This window comes from Hypanus sabinus, chromosome 3, assembly GCF_030144855.1.
Source record: "Hypanus sabinus isolate sHypSab1 chromosome 3, sHypSab1.hap1, whole genome shotgun sequence".
In the NCBI taxonomy this organism is placed as follows: Eukaryota; Metazoa; Chordata; class Chondrichthyes; order Myliobatiformes; family Dasyatidae; genus Hypanus; species Hypanus sabinus.
Genome location: NC_082708.1, coordinates 156,466,239 through 156,484,298, shown reverse-complemented (window position 1 = coordinate 156,484,298; position 18,060 = coordinate 156,466,239). Strand labels below are relative to the sequence as shown.

The 18,060-nt window shown below is 42.7% G+C and overlaps 1 protein-coding gene across 1 annotated transcript in view; it reads right to left on the bottom strand.

The window, feature by feature from the left end:
* The window catches only part of bmpr1ba (bone morphogenetic protein receptor, type IBa), a 372,535-nt gene extending 356,481 nt beyond the window's left edge, over nt 1-16,054 (bottom strand). Inside the window, exon 1 of the mRNA XM_059965428.1 lies at nt 15,972-16,054. The gene's annotated coding sequence lies outside the window, so the exon portion shown is untranslated. The remainder of the gene's footprint in view (nt 1-15,971) is intronic.
* Between the last annotated feature and the right edge of the window lie 2,006 nt (nt 16,055-18,060).

Here is an 18,060-nt window from a genome sequence, read left to right as displayed (position 1 = left end):
TTCATTTCGGTAGGTCAAATATAGTATTTATGGTAAGGCTCTCGGCTGTGTGGAGGATCAGAAGGATCTTGGGGTCCGAGTCCATAGGACACTCAAAGCTGCTGCGCAGGTTAACTCTTTTATTAAGAAGGCATACAGTGCATTGGCCTTCATCAATCGTGGGATTGAGTTTATGAGCCAAGAGGTAATGTTGCAGCTATACAGGACCCTGGTCAGACCCCACTTGGAGTACCATGCTCAGTTCTGGTCGCCTCACTACAGGAAGGATGTGGAAACCATAGAAAGGGTGCAGAGGAGATTTATAAGGATGTTGTCTGGATTGGGGAGCATGCCTTATGAGAATAAGTTGAGTGAACTCAGCCTTTCCTCCTTGGAGCGACGGAGGATGAGAGGTGACCTGATAGAGGTGTATAAGATGATGAGAGGCATTGATCGTGTGGACAGTCAGAGGGTTTTTTCCCAGGACTGAAATGGCTAGCACAAAGTTTTTTTTAAAACGCAGAGAGTGGTGAGTACGTGGATGGGCTGCCGGTAACGGTGGTGGAGGCAGATACGATAGAGTCTTTTAAGAGACTTTTGAATAGGTACATGGAGCTTAGAAAAATAGAGGGTATGGTTAACCCTAGGTAATTTTTAAGGTAAGGACATGATTGGCACAGCTTTGTGGACCGAAGGACCTGTATTGTGCTGTAGGTTTTCTAAGTTCCTGTCACTCCTGTCTGCCTCCTCAACACTATCTGAAATTCTGCCTACAACAGTTGTGTCATTGTCAAATTTATAGATGGTTTGAGCTGTGCCTAGCCACACAGTCATGGGTATAAAAATAGTAAAGCAATGGGCTAAGCATGCATCCTTGAGGTGCACCAGTGTTGATTATCAGCTTGGAGATGTTACTTCCAATCCGCACAGACTGTGGTCTTTCGGTGAGGATGTCAGGATCCATTTGCAGAAGGAGGTACAGATGACCAGGTTTTAGAGCTTGTTGGTTAGAACTGAGGGTATAACTGTATTGAATATTGAGCTGTAATCAAAATACAGCAGCCTGACATAGGTATTGCTATTGTTCAGGTGATCCAAGGCCGATTGAAGAGCCAGTAAGACTGGATCCACTGCAGACCTATTGTCGTGATAGGCAAACTGCAGTGGGTCCAGGTCCTTGCTTAGGCTGAAGTTGATTCTTAGACCCTGGGCAGATTTGTTGGCAGGGGCACTTGCAGACATTTTCAACTTTACCCTGCTTCAATCTGAGGCTCCTACCAGCTTTAAAAAGATAACTCCATCCCAATACCTGAGAAAAACAAGGTAACATGCCCTAATGACAACTGCTCAGTTGCTCTAACATCCACCATCATGATGCAACTCAGGAATGTGTGCTTAGGCCACTGCTTTACTCTTTCTACACTCATCACTGTGTGGCTAGGCATGGCTCAAATGCCATCTATAAATTCACCAATGACAAAGATGGTGATGAGGAGGCATACAAGAGTGAGATGGATCATCTAGTTGAGCAATGTCACAACAGCAGCCTCGTACTCAGCGTCAGTAAGACTAAGGAACTGATTGTGGACTTCAGGAAAAGGAAGTTGGGAGAACAGCCACCAATCCTCATCGAGGGGTCAGCAGTGGAAAGAGTGAACAAATTCAACTCACTGGGCATCCATCACAACATCTCAGATGATCTACGCTTGGCCCAACATTTTGATGCAATCATGAAGGCAGTTATATTTCATTTGAGGAGAATTAGTTTGTCACCGAAGACTCCAGCAGATTTCTACAGAGGTACTGGGCAGAGCATTCCGACTGGTTGCATCAGTACCTGGCATGGAGGCTCCACTGCACAGGATTGAAAACTACTGTAGCGGGTTGGAGATTCAGCCAGCTCCATAGCCTGCACCCCCATCAAGGACATCGTCAAAAGACGCTGCCTCAAAAAGGTGGCACCCATCATTAAGGATCCTCACTTCCCAGGCCATGCCTTCTTCTCATTACTAGCATTGAGGTGGAGGTACAAAAGCCTGAAGATGCACACTCAACATTTTAGAAACTGCTTCTTTCCTGCTGCCATCAGATTTCTGATGTTCAACCAACACAGGAACATTGCCTCTCTATTTTGCACTCCTTTTGCACTATCTATTCTTGCTCTGTCTTTAAAAGCAGACCAAAAAGCATAACCAAAGAGTCTACTTACCCCACATTTTCCTTATTCTTGCCCTTCCCAATGGGCAGGAGATGCAAAAGTCTGAATGCACTTACAACCATGCTTAAGAACAGCTGCTCTCCCACTGTTAAAACACTATTGAAAGGTTTTGTAGTACGACGGACACTTGGCCTCACAATCTAACTTGTTATGCACCTTGCATCTTATTGTCTGCCTGTACTGGACTTCCTCTATGACTATAACACTTTATTCTACATTCTGTTACCACTTTACCTCATACTATCTCAATGCACTGTTGTAATGAATTTATCTGAATAAGACAAGCTTTTGTCTGTACCTAAGTGAAAATAATAAACAAATTTACAAATCCGCCAGATTTACTTTTCTTATTTTTGGACTGTGTGTGTGTGGCCAAAACGTTCCAGAGACACCCCTCAGCCGCAGAGGCGCCACGTGAAACTCAGCAGTTGCCAGTTGTCCGCCCTTGTTCTCTGTAGATGCACCGCTGCCGCCCCTACCCAGACCTACCTGAATTGCAGGCAGCACGTGTAGCAGCTGTGCTGTGCTCTCCCGGCCCCAGCGAGGGTTCTGAGGACAAAGCCTGCAATCATCACGTATGGTCTAACCACAAATGATGAACCCAAACCACTCTCAAATCAACTGCACCTGTACAAACTTCAGCCTATGAACCCTTTGAGTAACTTACAGTAACCCAATCCTCCCACGTCATCCACCTTTCCTGGCTCTGACAGCTTTCATTTACAATCCCTGCACTGAGGGCCTGGATTCCTTTCCTCATTTCAATTATCTTTAATTCACAGCACACAGAACAGCACAGCATTAGACAGACCAAAGGACCTATAATGTGTCAATCTTAATGCCAATTTATACTAACTGTCCTCCTCCTGTGTTTCATCATATCCCTCTACTCATTTCATTTTCATGTGCCTATCTAAAAGCTTCTTAAATTCCACTAAACTGCCTGCTTCAACTACATCCCTGGTAAAGCTTTCCAGGCACCTACAACTCTCTGCGTAAAAAATTGCCCCCCGCATCGCCTTTAAACATCCCCCCTTGAACCTTCATAGTATGTCCTCCAGTTGGTACTTCTAGCTCAAGACAAGATTCTGACTGTTTACCCTATCTATGCCAGTCAAAATTTTGAGAACCCTTCTCAGATCTCAGCATCTAAAAGCACATTCACTGTTGTTGGATTGATTTAAATCAAGGGCATAATGTCACAGAGAGTCATAAGATTATACAGTGAGGAAACAGGTCCTTTTGGTCCACCTCATCCACACCAACCATAACAACTGTCTGCATTAATCCCATGGCTAATTCAGATACTGAGGTTTTATAAAGCATTGGTCAGACTGCATTTGGGGTATTGTGAACGGCTTTGGACCCCATATCTGAAAAAAGATGTGCTGGTATTGGAGACCAGAGAAATTAAAAGGTTAACATATAAGGCATTTGATGACTCTGTGCCGGTACTTACAGGAGTTTAGAAAAATCTCATTGAAACCTATCAAAACCTTGAAAGGCCAAGATAGAATGGACATATAAGGAGAGTCCAGGAACACAACATAAGAATATCCCTCTAGAATAGAGACGAGGAGGAATTTCTTTAGTCATAGGGTGGAAAATCTGTGCAATTCATTGCCACAGACAGATATGAAGAAAGTCATTGGGTAGATTTAAAGTGGAGGTTGATAGGTTCTTGATTAGCAAGGGTGTCAAAAATTATGGGAATGTGGCAGGAGAATGAAGTTAAGAGGGAATATATATCAGCCTTGATTGAATGTTGGACAGACTTGATAGGCCAGGTGGCCTTATTCTGCTCTTATGTCTTGTGATCTCCTTTTCGTACCCTCTGCCCTCAGACCTGATGATTCTATACCCCAGAAAACTCAGCTGTCAGTCCTGCCCTTCACCTTCACATTTCTGTAATTGCAAAAAAAGTCATAATTCTATGTGCTGATCCACACTTCCAACACAGGTTTACCTGTGAGACTCTTTGCAGTAATGTCTATGCAATTCAACTCACCAACCCTCTGTTTCCCTTCCTGTTGCTGTCTGCTCTGGCCACTGGAGTTCCCTGCTCTATTTTCTACATATGAGGCAGCCTCTCTAACTGCTAACTTCTTAACCTCTGCCTCACTAGTTTAAACCCTCCTGAGAAGCTCTAGCAAACCTCCATACAAGGCTGTTAGTTCCCCCTCCAGTTCAGGTGCGTCTAATCTTTCTTGGTCCGGGACACCATTGCCCCGGAGAGATACTAATGACCTCTCTAATGCCCCACATCTTCAGCCATGCATTGAAAGTTAAGGTCTATCCCGAGCCTTATAAGCTTATCAGGCCCGTGCTTATGCTGGTTTCCGTGGCGTGAAGCGACTGAGAATGCAAGACCACCTCCCCCCACTACCCTGGACAGGACGCCAGTCTATCACAAGGTTTACCCCAGCATTTTGCCTGTACCCATTTTCAGCTGGGTGGATGTTGCCTTGGCTGGGGTTCGAACTCATGACCTTCAGATCGCTAGTCCAACGCCTTAACTATTTGGCCACGCGCCACACTAGTCCTATTTCTTTATTTACTAGCTTGTGGCACTTACATAAATGAAAAAAACTACAAAAATGCTAGAAATACAAATTTAAGAGAGAAAAGGAAGTCCAATTAATTTAAATGGAGATTCAAGAAGAAGCATAAGGGTTGTAATGAAACTTCAAATAATACAGTGCGTACTGTGCACATTTATATAGCTGGGATGCCTAAGACTTTTGCACAGTACGTTATTTGTTAATGTGGAGTGGAGAGTGAGTTTGTAGACCTTGTGTGAGGAAAAGATGTTGCGAATGGCGAGGGCGGAGCACCATGGGAGGGGTGTGGGACAGGTGGCAGAGAAGGAGTACCAGGGCGATGCGTGGCGCAGGTTCAGACACACCCAGCTCTGAGACATCGGACAAGATCGCTTGATTTATTGATAATTCCAGAATGCCTCTCTGGTGTTTCCTGAGCCTTCTCCCTTCCTGTTTCCCCAACCATGATTCCCCTCTCCTTGTCGCCTTCCCACTCTCCGTCCACAATAGAGACCCATTACATTGCTTACTTAAGTCATCAAATTTGGTTTTTTTTCGTGGCATTAGTACAGTGCAATGCATAAAATTACTACAGTACTGTGCAAAAGTCTTGGGCAAACGAGTTATATATTTATACAACAACACACACAAAATGCTGTTGTAACACAGCAGGCCAGGCAGCATCTATAGGGAGAAGCGCTGTCTATGTTTTGGGCCGAGACCCTTCGTCAGGACTAACCGAAAGGAAAGATAGTAAGAGATTTGAAAGTAGAGGGGGGAGGGGGAAATGTGAAATGATAGGAGAAGACCGGAGGGCGTGGGATGAAGTTAAGAGCTGGAAAGGTGATTGGCGAAAGTGATACAGAGCTGGAGAAGGGAAAGGATCATGGGACGGGAGGCCTCAGGAAAAAGAAAGGGTGGGGGGGGGAACCAGAGGGAGATAGAGAACAGGCAAACAACTAAATATGTCAGGGATGGGGTAAGAAGGGGAGGAGGGGCATTAACGGAAGTTAGAGAACTAACTTGTTTGCCTGTTCTCCATCTCCCTCTGGTGCTCCCCCCCCCTTTCTTTCCCCCGAGGCCTCCCGTCCCATGATCCTTTCCCCTCTCCAGCTCTGTATCACTTTCGCCAATCACCTTTCCAGCTCTTAGCTTCATCCCATCCCCTCCAGTCTTCTCCTATTATTTCGCATTCCCCCCCCCCCACTACTTTCAAATCTCTTACTATCTTTCCTTTCAGTTAGTCCTGACGAAGGGGCTCGGCCCGAAACGTCGACAGCACTTCTCCCTATAGATGCTGCCTGGCCTGCTGTGTTCCACTAGCATTTTGTGTGTGTTGTTGTTTGAATTTCCAGCATCTGCAGATTTCCTCGTGTTTGCTCTATATATTTATACACATCATTTATCACACCAGTAATGAGTGTAGTTACGATATGATTGACATTCTTTAATGCAGGGGTTCCTAACCGTTTTTATGACATAGCCCCTACCATTAACATACGAGGAATCCATGGGCCCCAGGTTGGGAACCTCTGCTCCAATGGAATACAAATGTTTGTTTCGCAATGTTTTCCTAGTCTGTGAACATTTGGGCAGGTAAGGGCAGGGTTCAGGACTGTGATCGGAAAGGGAGAAGACAAGTTAACAGGGCTTTGAAAAGGGAATACATTTAAACTGAAACTTCAAGAAAAATGAAACCGTCACACAAATCAGAACAGGTGACCTCAGTGCCCAATGCTCCTGCATATTTCATAATGGCAACAAATTCTGGTCCCACTCTCACCCTAAGATCTCCCTCGTCACCACTCTGAGCTCCCCTCTTTCCTCAGACCTCAGACCCTTGATCTAACAGCCAAGAGAAACTGGTTTAGTTCCTGGCAGTACTGCAGCCAGATCTCTAACTTCTTCCAGCTCTGACGAAAGGTCGTCCATCTGAAACATTTAACTTTTATTTTTCCTCTCCCTGCTGAGAACTTCCAGAACTTTCTGTTTTTTTTATTTCAGGATTCCAGCGCCTGCGGTATTTTGCTTTTGCTGCTGTATTTAATGTGGTGTTGCTTGCAACCGCACAAAAGGCACAGAGCATAATAATCAAAGGGGAAAACAGTTACAGCAAAGGGAAATTTTGTATGGAAGGCAGCAAGTGTGGCAGCATGCCTATCTTACTGAGGTGTGCTTTTAAGTGGGCCTCAAACTTGGGAAGCAACACCTAAAACAGACCTGCATTATCTGATTATATTATTGGACTTAATATTAGCTTCTGTGTGATAATACACAGACTCCTTTTTTTCATATAGACCCAGAGCAGGATAAACACAGCTGCTCAAAAGATAGTATTACACAAATAGTGGTTCTCTCATTCTGAATGGCTACTAACAGTGAGTCTTTTCATGGAAAGAAAACCTTCCCACGGCCCTCTGCATTGGTGAATGGAAGCCTGGAACTCATTGTCATCAGTTTCTTCTAAAGGTGACTGGTTCCACGTAGAACCTTATCTATGTACTCAACAGGTTATGGTACTGAAGATCAGTGAAGTGGAGTTCTGGTCCAGGAAGCAATTTGTCAATAATTTGGGCCGCCGTTTGTAAACACTTTCCACTCTGAGACTCACAGAATCATCGAAATGTATAGGGCAGAAACAGGCCTTTTCGGCCCATCTAATCACTGCTGCCTGTGATCTTACATTAATCCTATTTGCCCACATTGGCCCTCTGCCATTCCTGTCAAACTACCCGTCCAAACACATTGTCAGTGTACTTGCTCCATCACATCCTCTGGTAACTGTTCCTGTGTGAAAAACCTACCCTCAGATCTTCAAATTTCTCCCCTCTCACCTTAAACCTATGCCTCCTATTTCTTGACTTGCCTGCCCTGGGGAGGGGTGGTTCTGATATGGTCAGTACTCACAGCCTTTTCCCCAGCGTTGTGGAATCAAGACCTAGAGCAAAGGCTTAAGGTGAGAAGGGAGAGATGTAGTTGGAACATGAAGGCCAACTTTTTCACCGTGAGAGTGGTCAGTATATGGAACAAGCAGACAGGGCCATACTTAAGGGAGGAACATTAGCAATTTTAAAAAGGAATTTAGACAGATACACGCACAGAAAAGGTTTAGAGGCTTATGGGCCAGACATGGGCAAATGGGACAAGCTTAGCTGAGAAGCTTGGTTGTCATGGACCATTTAGGCTGAAGGGCTTATTTCTGTGCTGTATGACTCTATCAATCCTGTGTATGGCCCTGATAATTTTATAAATGTCTATCAGGTCACACTTCCAGTGAGAAAAAGCCCAGCCTTTCAGATCCTTCCTTGTGAATACAGCCCTCTACTCTAGGAAACATTCTGATGAATGCCTTTTGCACTCCCTCTGTTGCAACCACATCCTCCCTGAAGTGTGGCCATAAGAAATGTACACTAAGTGCGGTCAAACCAACGTTTTGTACAACTGCAACATGACATGGCAGCTCCTATACTCAATGCCTCTGCCTGTGAATGCAAGTATACCAAATGCCTTTCACTACCCTATCCTCCTGTGTTGCTAGTTTCAGCAAGCTGTGGATTTGCACTCCATGGACATGAATACCCTCAAGATAGTTGCCACTTACAAGTCAATGAAGCTGCATGTTGGAGGGAAAGCTTTAACTTTAACTTTAATTGATCACAGCCAAATTTCTCTCTACCAACACAACCCATTCGGACCCTTGTCATAAATATTCAAATCCACTCTTTGGCACTTTGATAATTGTATGGCAGTTATTAAATAGATTTACTAAATGTATTTAGTAAATAAAACTAATACAAATAAAAGTGTCTAATTGTCATAAAACCCGAGAGTCTTTCAAGGAAAGATATTCTGGCCCTCAGCTGGACTGGCATATACTTAACTCACTTCCAGATGAAGGTAGTAGCTTTTTCTCTCCAAAGTGTTCAAAAACTGCCCTTCCACCAACTAGCACAGGTCTTTAATCTACTTCTAGCTAAGAACTTTGTCTCCCAATTAAGTGGCCGCTAATGCAATTTCTCTCTGACATTATATTAAAAGCCACTAGAATAAAGCAGATAATGGGTCTGAGAATTAGCAATGGCCTCATTCTAAGAATTATGTCTGAAAACATAAATGATGAAAAAGAAATAATGCATTCAATTACCACTCCCTTCACCTAAATCTACCTGCCGCCAGTCCACATTTGCTCCACAACTTCCTTGTACTTTTTTATACTGACTGCCTCTCCCTCGCTTTCCAGTCCAGAAGAAGAGCCTGACACTGACAGTCCATTTTCCTCCATAGATGCTGCCTGATCATTTGAGTTCCAGTGTCTTTGATGGTGATTTAGCTACACTGTACCCACTCATTATGATAGGTCAGGTAAATGAAATTCACTCTTTTGGAATTTATAAAATACCACTATTAACACCATTATTTATTTTTTTTAAAATAATGAAATAAATACAAGTCAAAAGAAATAACAAATTTTGACAACGTTTTGTCAAGGGGTTGAGTTAAGAAAGACCATGACACAGGCAGATTCCTAGGAATTTAACACTTCTGTAATGCAGAAATGTGCTGTATACGCATAGAAATAAATAGATTGCATTTGCTCGAAGTAATAACATATGTATGTCAGGCCACAGAAGCTTTTAACAAGAAGTCATCATTTTCCAAATTCCACCTATTATAGAGAAGAGTTACTCCTCTGACAGGAGTGAACTGTTAGTAAAATGATGGCTCTCAGATTAATTCAGTCTTCAGTGTTCACAAATTCATTGCAGAACCAGTCTGTTCATATTGAACTTTCACCACAAACTTAATAATTTGCCACACTTCAGATAAAATTACAATTTTATTTGATGACTCATCAATATTGCTTAGATTCAACAGCGTTGATTTATTTAGTATCTTCAATGTAATGTCAAGCCATGTTGTTTCACCAAGGGTTATTAATCAAAGTTTTACACAAGTCACATCAGAACATATTAGCCTAGATGACCAAATGCAGTAAGTGATAGCACAGAACATATACAAATGATATAGGAACCACAACAACTTCAGGGCGAAGAGAAAGACAGAAACTTTGAGGAAATAATTGTAGAACTCAGCATCTGAAGACATGCCATCAAAAAAAAGTTATATTGTATTGTGCTTATTTACCTGAAGCCATCAAAGTCCATAGCAGTTCTCAGAGCAACCCCATTAGTGTCATTCTCCCACTTATTTTCTGTAACCCATTCTCTTTCATATGCCCATCTATTCTCATTTGACTGTCCTAACATCTAACCGCACCATAGATGCAGAGGTCTATTAACTGACAAGCAGTTCTTCGGGATGTGGGAAGAATCAAGAGGATCCAGAAGAACTGATGTGGTCAGAGGGGAACGTGCAAGTTCCACACAAACAACACTGGGAGTTAGGGTCAAACCTGGGGCTTCGAAGCTCTAAGGCAACAGCACTAACTGTTATGGGCCACACTACCACCATTTTGCAATCAACTCAAAATATTGGCAGGTTGTAGCAACTGATCACAATAGGGAGAGACCAAATCATATTTACAAATTCTATGATACTTTAAATAATAATTATCTACTTAAGTATCACTTAATGGGAATTAAGGGCTGTAAACTATCCAGTGCTCCATAGAGCATACAAAATCAGAAGGGCAAATGGTATATCAAGTGAACAGAGAACAAGGTAAAATTCCAAACACTGACTCCCAATTGTGACTGGAGTCTTGGGAGAGTGGAATTTTGAAACTGTCCAAAAAGGATTTCCATTTCTGCATTTCTCAAATGTGTACTGTGACAAGAATCAGAGTGTTCCAGAGTTAAAGAGCACTGAATCAGCCCAACACACCTATGCCTGCTAACCCACTTTCCCCATGTTTGGCTTATATCCCTCCAAACATTTTATACCAATGTACCTGACAAATATCTTTTAAATATTGTTATTGCACCTTCTTTAACCACATCCCCTGACAGCTTGTTCCATAAAACCACTATTCTATGAGTGAAAATGTTGCCCCTCGGTCCACTTCACACCTTTCCCTTCTCAACTTAAACCTATGCTCTCTAATTGTAGATTCCTCCGCTCTGGGAGAAAGATTTTGATATTCATCTTAACTACTCCCCTCCTGATTTCATGAACTTCTATATGGTCAATCCTCAAACTCTGACAGTCCAGGGAAAGAGGCCCCAATCGATCCAGCATCTCCTTAAGCCCTCCAGTATAGTAACATTCTTGTGAATCCTTTGTGCATCCTTTTCAGTTATCTGGCATCCCCCTTTTGATTAGGTGACCAAAACTGCATCAGCAAACTGTCAGCACACGTACACCACAGTGGTGTGCACTTAGCACCACACTCCCCTCACTTTATACCTCCAACGAATCGGCATATGAGAGATATGAGTGATTGAAAATCTGTTTGCGTGGTACCACAACAACAATCTCTAACTCAATGTCAGCAAAAGCAAACAGCTGATTATTGGTTACAGGAGGAAAAGGCCAGAGATCCTTGAGCCAGTCTTCACTAGAGGAATGGAGATGGAGGAGGTCAGAATCTTGAAATTCCTTGTTATTAACATATCAGAGGATCTGCACTGGAACCAGCACAATTTTGTCATCACAATAACAACAGAACAGTGCCCCTACTTTCTTAGAAGTTTGCATAGATTGGGCATATCTTCAAAACTTTGACAATATTCTATAGATACAGAGTGAAGAGCATCCTAACAGGTTGCATCATGGTCTGATACAGAATTCCCAATGCCCACGAATGGAAATGTCTACAAAAAATGATGGATACAGTCCTGTCCATCTCACGGAAAGCCCTCCATGCCATTGGGCACTGCCACAAGTAAGCAGCATCCATCATTAATTATCTCCACCATCCAGCTCTGCCCTCTCCTTTGCTACTACCATCAGACAGGAAGTACAGAAGCCTCCGCTCCCGTACCACCAGAAGGGTTATAACCTGTCAACCATCCGTCTCCTAAACAGGGGTACTCTGAATTGATTCTATAACTAACCGCCTTCAAGGACTCTGTACAACTCAAGTTTCAGTATTAACTTTATTTGCACAGTTTGAGTTCTTTTGCACATTGATTGTCAGTCGTTTATGTATAATTAATTTAACAAAATTCTATTGTATTTCTTTTTCCCTGTAAAAGCCTGATATTGACTGAATTTCAAGGTGGTATATGTAACATGTACATAATTTGATAATAAATTTACTTTGAACTTTGAACTGTAAACATTACTACGAATGTGCTCTCACCGGAATCTGGTACAGTGGCAATATACAAACAAGAGAAAGTCCGCAGATGCTGGAAATCCAAAGCAACACACAAAATGCTGGAGGAACTGAGCATGTCAGGAAGAGAGTAATCAGTCAACGTTTCGGGCCAAGACACTTCTTTGGGACTCAGTGGAAAGGAAGGATATGCCTGAATTAAAATGTAGGGGGAGGGGAAGGAGGAAACCTAGCCGGTGATAGGTGAATCCAGATGGATAAGAAAAATAAGGGCTGGAGAGGAAGGAATCTGATCAGAGAAGGGGAAGGAGGTTACAACATCCTAACTCTTGTACTCAGTTAACATAACAGTCCAACTTTTTGCACTTGGTCAGTTGAGGAATTGACTTGACCGCTTGCAATACCATGCCACCACTGGAATGAGGATGAAAATAACCAGACTTCCAAGAAATTGTAATGCCAGTAACAAGGGCAAATTCACCTTTAATTTTCCTGTGCTTGGTCACTTTGAAAAACAGGTTTAGTGCAATCCTTGATAGCCAGGTTTTGACTAAGTTTGGAAAGAAACAAAATGTTCCAGTGTTGCATGGCTCAGTGGTTGCCCATGCAAATGACAATTCTTCTGTTGTTCCAGCAAACACAGATCACTTGTGTGCAGTTAAAGATCATGTGGGGAAATGCATGTGATATGAATCACTAACAAGAGGAATGAACTGAGAAATGAGCAGACAAAACATAAGAACTCTTCAAACCCAGCAGTGAATGTATGTGTCCTAACTCAACAAGAGTTCGATATCATCCAGTTGACATGAGATTTGTGGAGCTACACTCTAGACCCAGGCAGCTTCCTGGTAAACCTCTTCTGCATTCTCTCCAAAGTCTCCACATTCTTCCTGTAATGGGGTGTCCAGAATACTTTGAATACTTTTAGGGCAGAGGTAGATGGATTTTTGATAAGGCAGGAAATGAGAGATTATTGGGAGTTGATGGGAATGCTAAACAAAGGTTACAATTATTGACTGTAGAGTAGACTTGAGGGGGCCAAGTAACCTGCTCCTGCTCCTAAGTCTAAGTCTGTATGTGTGTGTGCGCACGGGTAGCAGATCAGCTGCTCTCCCCGCCATTTGACTAGCTCTGGGGAAGGATGGTGTTCAGGCACTAGCACAGGTATAGGACATAATGAAGAACCAATGTTCAGGTGCCCTGTGGCAGCAAGGGTTTGACTCTGTGCATGATGCATCTCCGTGCCCATTGAGGCTGCTTCAGTGCACTAAAGGCAACAGCAGTGCACCTGATAGCGAGCTTCTGAAACATTCAACAGGGCAGGCAGCATCTGCACAGAGCAAAGCAGAGTTAATGTTTCAGGCTGAAGACTATTCATCAGAACTGCAAAGAAAGAAAATGTGAGTGCTCTCTCTGATTACAGGTCTTCACCCTGAAGCATTCCATTTTCTGTTCCATAAACACTGCCAAACCTGCCTGAGCTTTTCCAGCATTTTCTGTTTTTGTTTGGAGGGGCCTCTGCACAGCATCAGAAAAAGCAGCAGAAAGTTGTAAACTCGGCCAGTTCCATCATGAGCACTAGCGTCCCCAACATCAAGGACTCCTTCAAAAGGTTATGCCTCAAACAGACATAACTTAGTCAAACTTAATCTGTCATTAAGGAATCCATCAACCCGAACATGCACTCTTCTCATTGCTACAATCAAGGAGGAACTACAGGAGCCTGAAGACACACATTCAATATTTTATGAACAGTTTCTTCCCCTCTGCCATCAGATTTCTGAACGGACAATGAACCCATAAACATACTTCTTTTTTTTGCTCTTACACTACTTAATTTAATTATATATACATATGCATATAAATATATACTGTAATTGTAATTTAGTTTTTTATTATGTAGTGTAATGTATTGCTGCTACAAAACAACAAATTTCACGACATACCCCAGTGATATTTAAGCTGATTATGATTCTGATGTCTCTCTTGTAGGCTGCTTTCTGAAGTGTTTATGCCTACTAACACACCCAAGATTTGTGTTGAGGTGCACACCAAGTCCAGCCACATCAATTCATGCTGTTTCACAGCTTGAAACAGACTCCAAAAGCAGCGAGTTCTTGTGGAATTTTTGCAATACCAAATGAACTCAACGGGAAATGGAACTTTGGGAAAATTCAGAACAAATCCAGCAACAAAAGGTGAAGAAGATATCAGCAGGACTACTGAACTCCAACACTAGTCAACATCAGACCAGTATTGCCCATTGATTGGCATCATCATCTACCGCCTCTATATTTTTTTGGCTGATGTTATAGAGTTACAGAATACTACAACACAGAAACAGGCCCTTTGGCCCATCTAGTCCATGTTGAACTACTATTCTGCCTGGTCCTATTGATCTGCACCTGGATCATAGCCTTTCACAACCCCCCATCCCAGATTTCCCCAAAGTGTCGAAATCGAACCCGCATCCATCGCTTCCACTACCAGCTTGTTCCACACTCTCACTTCCCTCTGACTGAAGAGGTTCCCCCTCATGTTCCCTTAAACATTTCACCTTTCACTCTTTACCCATGACCTCTAATTTTAGTTTCAGCCAACCTCAGTGGAATCTCTCTGCTTGCATTTACCCTGCCTATACTCCTCATAATTTTGTAAACCTTAATTAAATATTCCCTCAAGGGTGTTCCCCACTTACGGGGTGATGGGGAGCCTGACAGGTTAATAGAAGCAGAGCTGATATTTCCCATTTCTGTGGTTTCTAGAAACAAAGGCCTCAATCACAAAATAAGAGATGAGGCCTTCACGATGAGACGACTTAGAGATGAGAAGAAATCTCACTACCCTGAGAGTAGTGAATCTTTGGCATCTCCACCAAAAGGAGCTGTACAAAATTTAATGCTGAGCATATTCAAAAGCTATGTAGATATTCAGGGAATCAAGAGACACACGGTAAACACGTGGTAGTGGCACTGAGCTAATCAAAGTCATGACCTTTTTGAATGGTAGAGCAAGCACAAAACATACCCTGGCTTCTACTTCCAATGGTCTTTCATTAACTCAATGAAATTTGCCCACAAATGTGCCATGGACATCACTTCATAGCCCCTTGGGCACTTGGACAGTCAAAATATCAGGTTTAAGCTGAATTTAGAGCCCTAACTCTTTAACTAGGCATTGGGATCCTATGCAAACAAGTGGCTTGCTTGATCATTGCTCCTATGCCGTACCTTGGAATATTTTACATTACAGACTTTTAATAAATTAATATATTAAATTGGTTTATTATTGTCACATGTACCGCAATACAGGGTGAAAAAAAACTTCTGCATGGCATCCATGCAGATCATTTCATCATATCAGTACACTGAGTTTGTATAGGGAAAACCAAAAACAGAAAGCAGAATAAAGTGTTGTTGAGTGCCATCAAGTCGTCGACGATTCACAGCGACCCTATGCGTAGTGAAGTTGTCCTTGGGGTTTTCATGACAAGATATGGAGATGGACTGTCAGGCCTTTTTTCCAGAATAAAATATTTCACAGATAAAAGAGCAGGCAGACAAGAAGGTGCAAGGTAATGATGAGTTAGATTATGACACCAAGAGTCCCTCTTAATGTACAAAAAGGAGAACATGCAATCTTATAACAGTAGGACAGAAGATGTCCTTGCACCTAATGGCATGTGCCTTCAGTCTTTTTATCTTCTGCCCAATAGGAGGGAAGTGAAATGAGAATTTCTAGTGTGGCTGAGGTTCTTGATTATGCTGGCTACTTTATAGAGGCAGCAAGAAGTCTAAAGTCTATGGCAGGTAAATTGGTTTTCATGATGTGCTGAGCCGTGTCCACAACTCTCCAGTTTACAAAATAACAGATTCAGGTATAGCAATGCAACGATCATATCCATGCCTCAAGGCAAGAATGAGAGAATTTATCATATTAAATTGCCAAAGCACTTCTAACAGCTTTCGGAGTTTCAAACCGTAGTTCTTACCTGCTGGCTCTTTCCCCCTCTAGAATGGCAAAGGTGAGGTCAGTTTCGACAGCGTGCCTGTGACTGTCCACTCACGGTGTGTTCTGCTCAAAAAAATAAATACGTGTGAGTATAAGTCAAATGTAAAAGTGTCAAATTACATTACTGAACACAACTAACTGACTTCGCTTACAGCCCAGCATTGTGCTTACAGTCTGGAGACTTTGCCTGGAACCTGTGCCAGTGTAAAATTTACCCCCAGGCATTGCAAAGATCAGTGTGAGCAAACCACCATTGTTCAGCAGTTGTGAAAGGTCAAGCTATAAACATCATTTGCTCCCTACTCAGGCTAAACCTCAAATATTTGTAGCATTGTTCCATGACAACAGGATCACAGTCAACTTGTTATGTAAAAAGGTTCATGAAGCATAGCAGGCCTTAATAAACTGGCTGGTTGCAAACAGCTAACAGCCCTGCTGTTGAACTTGAGATAACTCACACCATCTTGCTCAACTGAAAATGGCTTTTGCAAAGGCATTTATGTGGTACATGGACTTCCTGGGAACTATAGACATAAATTAACTTCTTTTACTTCATGATAAAGTTGTAAGTCATAATGCCAGTATTTGTTACTCATCTCTAAATGATCTCCAGACTGCTCTAGTGGTAATTATCAGTGACAATAAACCTGATTCTGATGCCCTTCAGGTCCCATTAAATATTTCACCTCTCACCTATGCCTGAGTTCCCTGACTATGCCTGACTATCTATGCCCCTCATGATTGTGTACAACTCTCTAAGGTCATCCTTCAGTGTTCTGCACTCCACGAAATAAAGTCGCAGCCTTCCCAACCTTCCCTTATAACTTGGGTCCTTGAATCCCGGCAACATATTGTCATTTTAAATTTTACAAAGCAAGATGCTACAACAGGGATTATGGCCAGGTAATAACTTTAACCATTAAATTGCACGATGAAGTCAGTTGGATTGTGCTTGGCTCAGACCCTGCGCACATCTCGAGTCCACGCCTGTCTTCAACTCAAGTTGCAGTGGGCACAATAGAAGGCAAGAACCTGCTGATTTTTCACCATAGACAGACAGCAACTCTCCATGGACACACACTCTAGCCATTAATGCAATCCAGTCTATTAACATCTCAGTTCTAGGCAACCCATCACTGGAAGGATGTGGACATTCTGGAAAGAATGCAGAGGAAGTTTACCAGGACTCTGTTCGGATTATAGGATATGAGCTATGAGGAGAGCTTCGTAGAGGCTGAGTGGAGACCTGATAGGTGTCTGTAGAATTAGGAGAGGCATAGATAGATAACGAGTATCTTTTTCCTAGAACTGGAATGTCTAATACATACATGCATTAAAGGTGAGAGCAGGTAAACTCAAAGGATATGTGCAGGGGAAATTTTTTTACACAAAGATTCATGGGTGCTTGGAATGTGCTGCCTGAAATGGTGGTGAAGGCAATATGATAGAGGCATTAATGTGGCTCTTAGATAGGGTAATGAAAGAACAAATGGAGGGAGCAAAACTTGAAGAATTCAGTGTCAGTGGGAGGAAAGAAATTGTGGATGTTTCTGGTCAAAACCCTGCCTTGGGACTGAGAATGCATAGGTGAAATGACTAGCAGAGAGAGCCATATGGGAGAGGCAAGAAAGGATTCTAAGGTGATTGGTGGACTGAAGAGGAGCGTAAAACAGACAGGTAGTGCCAGGTAGGGGAAGAGTAGGGGTGGGGTTAAGAGACTGTGGCAGCAGGAACTTAGCATAGTGTTTCCAGCCGAAACTGATAACATCCCAATGAACAGTCTCAGCCCAAAACATCAACAGTTTATTCCCCCCATAGATGCTGCCTGATCTGCTGAAACCCTGCAGTATCTGTGTATGTTGCTCAAGATTTACAGCACCTGCAGAATCTCCTGCCTGAATGATAGATGGAGATGGAGAGAGAAAGAGAGGGGGGGAGGAGAAGGTATAAAAAACAACAGATGGAGCAAGGTGGGGGGTGGAGAGTGTGCAGCAGGGAGACAGCTGCTGGAGGGAGATAAACAGGAACACAAATCACTACCAGAGCTGGATTAGGCTAAATAAGAGGTT